Genomic DNA, 10,778 nt, shown 5'->3' on the forward strand with positions numbered 1-10,778 from the left:
CTCAGTAAGGACTTTCTGCTTGATCCCACAAAGGGGAGACACTGATGATTTTTAAGTAGGGGATTGACATGGTATTTTAAATGGGATTTTTAGGAGGAGTCTTATAGTCCACAGTAGGATGTAGTAACAACGCAAGAGGTTGAAGAAAGGGAAACCAGTGACAATCACACTGATGGGAAAGATGATGGAAAGAACAGAATTAGAAAGGAAGGGATGGGTGAGGTGGAACAGTGAATTGACCAGAAGCGAGGATAGGCTGTTGTCCTCATTCCACCACCCATGAACCAGGCGGGCCTGCCCCCCAGCCCCACCTGCCTCTCTCCCTGTGCCCAGCCTCCCTGGCTTTTTTTCTGAGATTTATAATTCTGCACTCTAGTCTCCTGCTGATCCCTTTACCTGGAATGCTTACCTTCAGAAATTAAAACCCTCCATTTCTGGCCAGCCCCACTAAAGAAGACCCCAGGCCCTCTATAGGAGTACCTTGATATATTTTACTCAAAGCCCTCAACACTATCTGAAATTATTTGCCTGCAAATTCATTAACTATTTTTTTAATCATCTCTGTTTTCCTGGAAATTGGACTCTTCATTATCCTCATCATTGTTTCCTCAGTACCTAGAGCTGGAGCAAAAGGGCTCTCAACAAGTATCTACTGAACAAATGAATGAAATAACTGATCTCTGAGGTCCTTCCAGCACTAACTTTTGACTCCCTGATTCCCCATAAAAGATAAAATAAGAAAACTGTTTGCGGACAATGGAGTTAGGAGAAAGGAAAAGAAGACTGTGATTTCAAGTTGGGTGACTACAAGAATACTTTTTTGATTGAAATACCAATAGTTAGCTCACCCCCGGCCCCCCCTCAAACATTCAGGAGAACAGTGGTTTTGTTTGCCAGTTCATTCCATCTATGAGAACAGTGGGCCTGGAGATAACAAAATGGGTTCAGGAGAGAAGACGGATCAAAACTAAAGATGGAGCTTTAGAAATCCTATATGAGTCTTGTTTGTTAACTGATAATAATACAATTAATGTATTTAAAACTATAAGCACAGCTATTGATATTGGAATGAAGATTCCACATGGGAAAAAATGACCTAAAGGAAGATGTTAAGAGATTTTAGCTTCATAAATCAATTTTAACATGTAATAATTTACATGGATTTGCTCACTGTTTAAGACAAAGTGATGGTAGGATTAAAATGCTCTCTTCCCATCAGCACCTGGCTGTAAATAAGTCATTTTCCCAGGTTCATTCTGTCTGATGCAGTGACAGTGACCTGGGATGCCATTCTATCACCAACTAGTGTACAGCAGTACGACCCTTATGCTAACCACTCAGAGTTAGCTCAGACCCTGTAAGTTAGTCAGACCCAACAGGACTGCCCTTAGCTCAGATGCCAACTGCCCTTGGTGTCCCCAGGCCACTCACATCTCACCCAACTGGCTACAAAGTCAGGGTTTCCCATGACCCCTTCAGGTTTGATTATTCACTAGAATGACTCAAAACTCAGAGAGGGACTATCAATTACAGCTTTATTACAAGGGATGCTGATCAGGAACAGACGCATAAGATCTGGGTAGGTTCAAACACAGTGTCCTGTGCCCTCTGTCTGTGGAACAGGGTGCATCACACTCCTGGCACAGTGATGCATTCACCAACCAGGAAGCTCCATTGAGTTCAGTGCCATTTGCCACAAGTTTGAACTCAATCTTCAGCCCCCTCGCCTTCCCTGGAGGCTCAACTGACTCAAAGCCCCAACCGTCTAATGACAAGGTTGGTCTTTCTGGTGACCAGCCCCCATTCTGAGTCATCTCACCTCTTAACATATATAACCGTGAGTGTGATCCAAGGGACTATGAATGAAAACACACTCCTATCACAAGGCTTTTAGAACCTCCCTCTTTAGAATCAGGATTAAAAAAACAGTCACATTCTTTTTTTTTTTAAAGTAAGCTTTTTTGATTTTTTTAGAGAGAAGGCGGCAGAGGGAGAGAGAGAAAAACATTGATGTGATAGAGAAGCATTGATCAGCTGCCTTCTGCATTCACCTACAGGGGTCCGAACCCATAACCTGGGTATGTGTCCCTACTGGAGCCCAACCGGCAACCCCTCAGTGCATTGGCCAACACTCAACCGACTGAGCCACACTGGCTGTTCCCATACTACACCAAGCCTGTTTCTCCCCAAGAGTCTTTGCATTTGTTTGCTCATTCTTCAAAACTTATTCTTTCACATCCTGTCACATTCTTTATTATACAACAGATACTGGTATACTCCCCATTTTCTGCACATGCTTTTTGTTCCTTTTTTTTTAAAGCACTAATTGGAAGTGAGTTTTAAACCTTAACTGGAAGTTAAAACTTTTTATTCTTCTATCTCTCTTGTACACAACATACACTCCACCAAAATATCTCATCCACACTATCCAATAAAATAGATAGTTCTCTATTACTTTCTAAGACATCTACCACTCTTGTCCAAATAACCTCCAAACCTCTAGACCGCTGCAGGTACCACTGACCTGGTCTTTCTGTTTCCATACTGAGTATTTTCTTCCTACTGAGTATTTCGCATAGAACAAAGTAGTAAAAGTTTAAATGTAGACCAGAATATTTCACTCCCTTGTTCAGAACCCTGCACTGGCTTCCTAGTGCATAAAGTAAAACTCAGACTTCTTGTCCAGACCTGTATGTTCTGACACCTGCCATCCTCTGCCTCTTCTGCCTTCATCAGCTCCAGCCACACTGACCTTGCTGTTCCCATACTACACCAAGCCTGTTTCTCCCGGAGGGCCTTTGCATTTGTTCTGTCATTCTTCAAAACTCATTCTTTCATATCCCGTATGTCTCTGTTTAAATGTTACCACTTCAGAGAGACTTTCCCTGAATCACTTATCAAAAAGGGTTTCTTCTCCTGACTATATCCTTCTTAATCCTCGTATCCTGCTTATTTCCCCACTTATTGAAATCTGCCATGATATTGTATTTTTGGTTTTTGTATGTCTTTCTTATTTGAATGTAATCTGCATTAGGGCAATGACTGTTTTGTTTGGTGCTATATCATCAGGACTTAGAACAGTGACTGGCACTTAGTAGGTACTTAATAAATATTTTCTGAATGGATGGATGGATGATTGAATGAATAAACAATAAGAAATAAGTAATAAGATATCTTTAGTGGCTCAGATTCCTAATAATGCAGATGTTAACTAGTAAGCAAAAAGGCATGGAAAGAAGAACACAGATATTACTGTCTGAGTTTATACTCCAGTTTGGCTACTTCCTAGCTTAACCTCTCTGCCTCACTGTCCTCCTATGTTAAAAGAGAAAGATAATATTATTTACCTTAATACTTAAAGCTATGTCTGAAGACTTCCAGTAATGGATAGAGCAGTGATGGCGAACCTTTTGAGCTCAGCATGTCGGCATTTTGAAAAACCCTAACTTAATTCTGGTGCCGTATCACATATAGGAATTTTTTGATATTCGCAACCATAGTAAAACAAAGACTTATATTTTTGATATTTATTTTATATATTTAAATGCCTTTTAACAAAGAAAAATCAACCAAAAAAATGAGTTCGCATGTTATAGGCTTGCCATCACTGGGATAGAGGGACCTTACTGGGGGAGAACTATAACTTCAGTCTATACATGTTCAAGTGGAACCCCTGATCAGCGACCCAACAGATCTAAAATGGGTCTCTTGGACATGGAAGACTGAGTTAGAAATTAAGCTGTATAAGAGAGCTTGACTAGGTTATTTAATCTTCTCTTGCTTCCTTTCATGAAAACCAATGGCGAATTAAATCCATCAAAGAGCCCTTCGATCTCTGATATTTTGTGGTTTTATAGTCAAACCACAAGTCTGGATAGACTTGAAAGCCAGGGGTTGTTAGGAGAGTTACATATGAACCTTGAAGAAAAGCAGGGGAGCTCTTTTCCTTAGGAGGTTCTGCACATTCCCGTGGTCACCAAGGAATCCTACGCTGTCAACTCAATTTACTTGGCAAGACATAACCAGTCACTGAAAAGCATGGTTCAGATGGTTATCATTTTGTTGCCAGCTCTGATCTGAGTAGGAAAATGGCAAAGAAGATAGAATTGAAGCTGGAATCAGATTTATTTAGGTCAATAACCCATGTCAGCCATATCTCTTCTCTCTCATTCTTTCTCTAAGGAAGTACTACCTAAGAAGAAATAAAAATCAGTTTCATCAGTGAAAGACAGGGCACAGTCTAAGGAGAATTAGATAGAAACCGTGTTAGGAATGTGGGCTAACATACATGAATGTAATCTCTCTATCTGGCAACATGCAAATTATTTGATCTGTTTATTATCTTAGTGGCACAGTGAATCTTCGCAGAATAAATAACGTGTTCCTACTGCTCCTTCTTATTTTTTTCCAGGTATATGTCTTAGTTTGGTTCTTCTAGGTTTTTTCTCTTCATATAATTTCATTGCTGCATTAATCTTCCATATCTGCATTATGAGTTTTTGTCATATTTTTATATTCGGTTGCAAAGCTGCTTTGTGAAATTTTATCCTTTCCTAGCCTCATCTTTACATCTCTATCTTGTTCTCAGTAGTTTGGTGGATGCGAATGTGATAGCAGCCAAGATTACATCATCTTTAATAAAGGAGAAAATATAGAGTATGTAGAAATTAGATGAGCTATCGAGAAAGAAATCAATCAGGTTGGCAAATTGCATCTATGGGACAAAGTGCAAAATGCTTGTTTCATGCACTATTTATTGAACAAGTTTGTGGACAAGATAGTTCAAATGTATATGGAAAAGTAAGGAGCCATTTTGTTCAATTTCAATGACATTGATGCATTTTTTTTACATCATGAAATCTTTCAATATTTCTAACAATCCTTCATATAGTATTTTACACAATTGCCTCCAAAGACCTTCAGAGATAAAAGTATATATCTACTGTTGTAAATAGGGTGCATCCAATCTATCTATAATATTAAAAGCATAATATGCTAATTAGACCAGACAGCCGAACAACCTTCTGTACATCATTCCAGACATCCTTCTGGACAAAGCCACGGCAATGGGAGCCAAGGCAGAGGTGGTTAGGGGCAGTCAGGCAGGCAGGGAGTGGTTAGGGGAAATCAGGAGAGCAGGCAGAGTGGTTAGTGGTGATCAGGCAAGCAGTTAGGGGCAATCAGGCAGGCAGGCGAGTGGTTAGAGGTGATCAGGCAGGCATTCAGAGTGGTTAGGGGCAATCAGGCAGGCAGGCGAGCAGTTAAGGGTGATCAGGCAGCCATGCAGAATGGTTAGGGGTGATCAGGCAGGCAGGCATGTGAGCAGTTAGGAGCCAGCAGTCCTGGATTTTGAGAGGGATGTCTGACTATCCCCCTAAGAGTCCCAGATTGCAAGAGGGTGCTGAAGGACCACCCCTCCCCCCCCCCGCACAAATTTCGTGCACTGGGCCTCTAGTATATAATAGAAGCCTATATAGGCACTCCACAGAATTGAATAGATCAAAAGTTGCAATATAACTTGAGAATTTGGGGAAAGTTGAGGTTGTACATAATCCTCAAAGCTCACAAGTAACCTGGCATTGTTTTTAATGAGTCCCAGTTCAATGAGTATGGGTGTTCAGTCCCCCAGTTCAATGGGAGTATGAGCGATTTTCTGCAGGACCAAGTAGTCAATTTGTGCTCAATAGGTCATTTTTATTGTGTGTGTTTTTTTTCTCAGAAGAAAATATTCAAGTAAAGTATACTCTCCCAGATCAAGTGGTGCTTCCCTCTGGTGATGAATGTAAATAGGGATGTAGAAAGGAGGAGGAATATTCCCGTCAAAACTTGCATTCTCTTTAGTCTTCTTCTCCTAAAAGAAACCCTAAAACCATAGTGGAGAAGTACAAGGTAGATTGCATTTGAGTTATTACAACAACAAAAGAATGTATCTTATCTCCAAGATAGGGCCGAGATAGGACTGTAGCTGGATGATTCCTGATAAAGACAGCCTTGCTTATGAACAATACTAGAGGCCCAGTGCACAAAAATCTGTGCACTCAGGGGGTCCCTCAGCCCAGCCTGTGCCCTCTCGCAGTCTGGGACACCTCGGAGGATGTCCACCTGCTAGCTTAAGCCCATTCCCTGGGGGAATCGGGCCTAAGCTGGCAGTCAGACATCCCTCTGGCAGCCTGGGAGCCCTCAGGGGATGTCCACTTGCCAGCGGGGAGCAGGCCTAAGCTGCAGTCAGACATCCTTAGTGCTGCTGAGGAGGTGGGAGAGGCTCCCACCACCACTGCTGTGCTGGCAGCCATCAGCCTGGCTTGTGGCTGAGCAGAGCTCCCCCTGTGGGAGCGCACTGACCACCAGAGGGCAGTTCCTGCATTGAGCATCTGTCCCCTGGTGGTCAGTGTGTGTCATAGTGACCAGTCATTCCCAGTCATTCTGCTGTTAGGGTCAATTTGCATATTACCCTTTTATTATATAGGATAATCATAACCTGAAGCCTGTGTCTATAAAATAGACACCTAATAAACATCAAAATATCAAACTAAAATTAGTAAAAAGAATTGTCCACAAGGCTTTATTTAAAAAAAACAAAAACAAACTAAAAAACACTCATAGGTACAACAGAGTGTAAAATTGTAGTTAAAGCTCGCATTGCCCTTCATTAGATGTTTGCAGTTTAGTTGGATTTTCTTATTTTCCCCTTCTGTTACTGTAATTAGCCATTAAGCTAGCAGAAACTACATTTTCTACACCACATGGGTAATGTCTTCAACGTTGGCAAAGAGAACAAGGAAAGCAGGCTAAACTGTTTCATGAAGAGACCAACTGATGTAGGAAATGAGAATGTTTGTTGCATAATCACTGAAAACTTGTCTACAAGCAAAAGAGGTTATTAAACTGGAAATTAATTTAAAATAGATTTCATCTGGTATCTTTTTTTAAAAAAATTAAGTATTATTTTTATTTTCTAGTTTAAACTAATTTATACTTTTCCTGGTAAATTGCACAGTGTGCAAGAATAACACTGTTTTACCTAAACATACTCAAATCAGAAATGGTTTCTACACAGGCGTCTGCTGCGTGAGCAGCATTGAGGAAGGGATTCCTCTTACACACTCCCTTACTCTTGGGCCTGGACCCCTTAGCGACCTTCGTCATGTAACATTGTCTTAATCAGACAAAATGGTTTTAAAGAAATATCCTATTTAAACTCTTTAAATGCTAGATTTACTTTTTAATGAAAACATTTTATTCCTTTAAAAAATGTGCAAATATTTTCTATGGTTTACTTTCCATAGAGAACATATTTTCTGCTTCTTACCTTCTTTAATAAGTGCACAGATGAGCACATTTATTTTATAAGTTAAAACTGTAAACTCATATATATATGTGTGTGTGTGTGTGTGTGTGTGTGTGTGTAACGCTGAATGATAGTGCACAAGTTAAAGTTTTAAGGATGTCATGTGTACTTAATGAAAATTCTGATCTATTACTTCTGAGCTCCTATGTCTTGAGTCTGAGGATACAATATGACAAGGAAAAAAATAATTTTATAAAAAATGATTCATGTAATTAAAATTGCGGGAGCTATTTCTTGAATCCTGGCATGTTTGGAAAATGTGCAATGTTCTCTTATATTAAAAATATTGTTAGGTATGCAGACTACGACAGTTACTAATTTAATTTTCATTCTATGTAGCCCCATTGTTCATTTTCCTTTGCTCAAGTCCTCTGTGTTCAGGCATGAAAATTGACTTGCTTTGAGTTTCCAGTTTAACCTTGCTAGTAGTAAACCCCAGCATAAAACTGTGGCTTGCTTTGGTACCCTAGCTGAGCCAGTCATCTTCGTTTCACAACTTCTGTTCATTGTTGTCATTCCCAAAATTTGCCAGATGACTGTAGATAGAATATTGCTTTGCTACAAATGCTCTATCCAATCAAATGGGAATGCAATGATATTGGGCTACCGCCTGGGGAGGCTGACCCAGGGCAGCTCACCAATGATTTCTCAGGGGCAGGGCTTCAGAGAGGCCTTTTCTTAGGTGATAAATTCTGCATCCTGTGCTAATCATTGCAGGCTCACATTCTTGACGCCATCAGGGCACACAGAATGAATTAGGGTGGGAACATAGTAATCAGAATCAAATGACAGAGATGTGGATAAATCAGAACGCCCATGCGTTGAGTTAACAAGGTAAGTTATAATATGCAAGCAGAACGGCCATGCATGATGGCTGGTCAGTGTAAGGTTTCCTGAGAAATCAGATTATAATCAGAAGGTTACTTAATAGGCAGAGGTTTGGAACAAAGGAAGGAAGTGAGTTGCATGATATGAATGTTCAGTGGATCAGTCTGAGAGAAGCAGACACAGCCTCATCACTGCACACAGCTATAGACGAGTTGAAAGGAACGCAAATCCTGTGTGAGTCTTGACTTTACCACTTACCAGCTCTGTGACCTTGAGAAACACCTAATCCCTTGATGTGTCGGTTTGCATCTCTGTAAAATGAGACAGGACTGGTGCCTACCTTAGGGTTATTGTGAAAGCCTGTTCATTACTATTTATTAAGCGCGGACTATGTGCTGGGCATTCTGTTAGGCACTGAAGAAGAGCAGTAAACTAAACAGACAAAAATCCCTACCCTCATGAAGTTTATGTTTTAGTAGCAGGCAATCAACAAAATAAGTAACATAGTGTGCTATGGGTGAAGGATGCTGCAGAGATAAATCAAGCAGGGAAAAATAACCAGGGGGGTGGACTTCCTTTTAAATACAAAGAGATAATAAGTATAAATATGACAGAACCTAGAGTATCATATTTTTTACTCTTATTAATACTAGTACTTTCATTTTATCTTCCCTGAGGAACATGTGGAGTCTCGCCAGATGTGCCCCACAGAGCACTAGGCTCAAGTCAGTTCCACTGCCTCCTGCCCCATTTCTTCCGAGCTGTCTTCCTTCTGATTGACAGAATTGCATTAGATATGTTAATTCTACTGGTTAATTAACAGTTGGGTCTTCCTTTGTTCTGAGAGACATTTTATCCATAAGGAGTCATTATACACATTTCATTTACCAGGAGTTGAGTTTTTATGTCTAATTGCAAGCATTCTAGAGATATCCATTCTAGAGCTCCCACTGGGCCAGCTTTCCCATGGTTCTGAATGATAGCTATTTGTCTTATAGTTGGTAGTCTCGATGTTGTTGTGGGAGGCGGCATGCTCAGGTCTGTACCTTATGCTGCCATCTTGGTTCGCCGAGATGTCCATTCTATAGAGTGATGTGTAGGACTCTTTTATAAGATGAGATCATATAAAGGAATTGCAATGCTTCATGATCTCCAGGGAGAGGGTCCTGTGACCTGGAAACCAAAAGCTTGCATCCTACTCCTGACTTTCCCATGACCCTATGTGGCACTGGTTAGGCAATGACAGGTGTGTGCCTCAGTTTTCTCTCGTGTGTCTTGGGAAGAATTAGGGCTGCTCTTGACGAGGTTTGCAAGAGAATAAAATGAAACAACAAATATGAAAAAACAATGAAATATTTAAAGTACTCTTTGATTGAAATAGTACCAATTTTTGATAATTCTATAGATGGTTTCTCCTTCATTTTTCTTTTCCTATCTACCAACTTTTTGCCCACAAATCAAAATGGGAGTTGAAATGATAAAGCCTGGGCTCAGAGAATCTGAGGCTGCAAGAACTAGTTCAGCCTCCCAGGTCAGTTCCGGAATCCCTCTCCCAAGGGAGGATCAGAGAACAAATTACCCAAGATCCACTGCCAGTAGGTTCCTTATTTTGTGTCTCCCAGTTACGTATTCCTTCAACGACATTGCAAAGAGGTGATGAGGGAAGTGAAGGAACTGACTAGGATGCAAGAGAACATACTGTAAATGAGGTTGGATTGCCACGTAACGGTGAGGCTTCAGTGTTATACCAAGAGACCAAAATTTTAGATTTTATAGGTTGGAAAATGGTAGTGTTTGAGCAGAAAAGCGGCTTGTGACACTGGTTTTATGGAGTAGGAAAAAAGGGTGTGATTGGAGAGACAGAGTAGAAATATAATTACAAGTAATCAGTGACTAACTGAAAATAGCAGGTGGGGGAGGGATGACAGTGAGGACATTCTGCGTTTCACATCTAAGAGAACTTGATATGTTTTTATGTATGTATTTTAAAGAAATCACATCTCTAAAAGTCTACAAACAGTCTTGCAGTGTGCATCCAACCCCCAAATATCTGAGTTCTTGCTGGGCTTATGTGCCAGGCACTAAACAGAAAAGGCTAGTGGTCCTTAAGGGCATGTGACATCAGGGAGTATGGAAAGACATGTTTCCTAAAATGTTACATTGGCATTTAGGCTCCAGAAGCGCTGTGTACATTGTTTTAGTTTTGATGAAGAGCACATTCTTAGGCGCTCCTGGTTTGATCTTCAGCTCAGGCTGAAGGTCAGTTGACAGTGACCAGCATGAGGGAAAGCCTGCCCTCATCAGTTCCGTGAGGGCACTGGACCAGGTGGCACACAGCTCTGTGCACCACTCAGTGATTCCAGTCTGTTTAATGGGGTGTTAGCACTTTGACGCCAGCTAGAAGCCCAGGAATGCAGTGCCTTCCAGCCCCTGGATCCCTGGCCACTTGGAAGCTGGGCGTATCAGAAATGCCTTGCTGCCTTGCATCAGCCGTCCTAAGTGTATTTATTACAATGGGATTCCATGCAATTAAGGTGGTGATACTGTGACTGAGGGAATAGCACAGGAGAGACTGGGATGGGGCAGGAGCTGGGTGGAGCGG

This window comes from Myotis davidii, unplaced genomic scaffold (genome assembly GCF_000327345.1).
Source record: "Myotis davidii unplaced genomic scaffold, ASM32734v1 scaffold535, whole genome shotgun sequence".
Lineage (NCBI taxonomy): Eukaryota > Metazoa > Chordata > Mammalia > Chiroptera > Vespertilionidae > Myotis > Myotis davidii.